The following is a 2,530-nucleotide window of genomic DNA, read 5'->3' as shown; positions in this document are numbered from 1 at the left end:
ATATATATATATATATAAACATGTGCATAATATATATTGTACACAACCAATTTCTTAAAATATGATAGTAGAATTTTGAAAGGGATTTTTAGATGCCCCCACATATATATTGCCATCCTTATGATCAAAGGTACACACACATACATGTTCTCACGCACGCACACACACACATACAGTAATATACATACATATATATATTTGAAGAGAGACAATCTGGCCGCTTTTCTTCTCTTACAACATTGATTCTGAATATTTCATGGTTAGTCAAGGTACAGTTTCTTATTTCATCTCTGTAACATCTGTTTTAAATTCCAGTGGCCACCCAACAAGAGCTGGATTAATCATTTGGAAGTAGAAACAGTGAGGATTATGTCGAAATGAATAGTAATATTGTATGGTCGGGTGGGATGCCGGACGGGGGAGATTGTTATCACTGGTGAGTTTTTAAGTTAAATAAGTATTAGAGCCGGCAGTTACTATGTTGCAATACAAATAGTGAATTGTTTATTGTGTTTGGGAAGGAAGTAGCATGGTGTTTTTCTTTACGACAGATGTATGCATATATAAATGTGTATAAATATAAATATGGATAGACAGAGAGACAGACAGACACACAGACAGACAGACAGATAGATAGATAGATAGATAGATAGATAGATAGATAGATAGATAGATAGATAGATAGATAGATGGGTAGGTGGATCATTTTTCTAGATGAAAAGATATGGATTCATATATGTATATGTGTATTTATATATAAATACATACACATACACGTATATATGTATAATTTGCTTTGTATCTATAGATAGATATACATATATACATATGCATTTTCCTACATCCATTCACGCACACACACACACACACACACACACACATATATATGTATGTATATATGTATGTTTGTTCGATTTACCATGTTTACACACACACACAAATGTACTTCTATATAAGTATATACATGTGTGTGTGTGTGTGTGTGTGTGTGTGTGTGTGTGTGTGTGCGTGTGTTTGTTTGTAAAAGTGTATGTTTTTGTGTGTATAGTACAAATCTAAACTTGGATATATTTAACGGACATGGCAAAGGAACATAGAACCTTTCTCATCAGCCATGGCGATCAAAACCGGCGTAGTTTCGGCGCGTTTTCAGTCGAAGAACTTTAAATTCCATGACAGTACTTCTGCCGTCGCACCAATGACGTCTGATGTGATGGACGTACAAAGGTTAAATATGGATGGCAGCAGTTTATAAACGATGCGTAAAACTATGCATACTACATGTGTAAGTAAATTCTATGTATGTATGTATGTATGTATGTAGGTGTGTGTGTGTGTGTGTAACAGGAATGGGGGGCACAAGGCGAGCAGTTTGGGAGTAGAGGTCAAGTCGATTACATCGATCCCGCTGCTCAACTAGTACATATTTTAGTAATCCCGAAAGGATGAAAGGTAACATCGATCCTGGTGGGATTTGAACCCAGAATGTCAAGTCAGAAAAATGCCACTCCTCCTTTTTTCCAGTGTGGTAACGATTCTGCCATCTCGCCGTCATATTATAATAAAATATGAAATATGTATTGAATATAGCACGGACAATTCCGTCACTCATTAAATAATTTTAATGGTTGAGTGGTAAGAAACTTACTTATCGACCACATGGTTCCGGGTTCAGTCCCACTGCGTGGCACCTTAGACAAGTGTCTTCTACTTGGGCCGACCAAAGCCTTGTGAATGGATTTGGGAGACGGAAACTGAAACATACATATATACATTTGGTAGTACAAGCAGGATAAATAGAGCTGAAAACCCGAGTAAGTATACATTTCATTTTTAATCGGCATTTACATAGAATTTACATAGTGACCTAGAGTTTGATATGTGCCATGCAGGAAACTCTCGCCTGAGTCAGTTTGCAATTGCCACCGATTAATATCTACAATATTATCTGGCTAATAACCTTATAAGCTGCATCTAAAGAGAGTCTATACAGTTACCGGCTACCATATGCCATCATACAACAAGGTTATTTATTGAGCTGAATAAACGTTACTGAATTATATTTACAAATCTAATAATTAATAAAATAATGTTACATAACTGTATGAGAAAGGAAACTCAGCAACATAAGTCTGGTGCCACTGCGCAGAAACAAATGTTGTAATTTCATTTGTTTATTCCATCTTGTAAAATTTGTACATCTTTCTCTTTTCTCTGATGAAATTATGCTCATGTTACATAAATGCAAATTTAATGTACAAATTTGTAATTAAATTAGTGAGTATTAATGGAAATGGCTGTAAGTAGCGAAGATGACCAATTTGTTAATAATAAGTAATTATTAACTCCCTTATCTCTATTTTCTTTTCTTTTTAGTAACTGGATCTAACATATATGCTTACTTCATACCTATTTCCTTGGATGCAACCATCCCTTCACGAGGTTAACATATCCTTTAATTAAATTTATACACACACACACACACACACACACACACACACACACACACACACACACACACACACACACA

This window comes from Octopus bimaculoides, chromosome 1, assembly GCF_001194135.2.
Source record: "Octopus bimaculoides isolate UCB-OBI-ISO-001 chromosome 1, ASM119413v2, whole genome shotgun sequence".
NCBI lineage: Eukaryota > Metazoa > Mollusca > Cephalopoda > Octopoda > Octopodidae > Octopus > Octopus bimaculoides.
Note: the sequence above shows the minus strand (reverse complement) of the source record.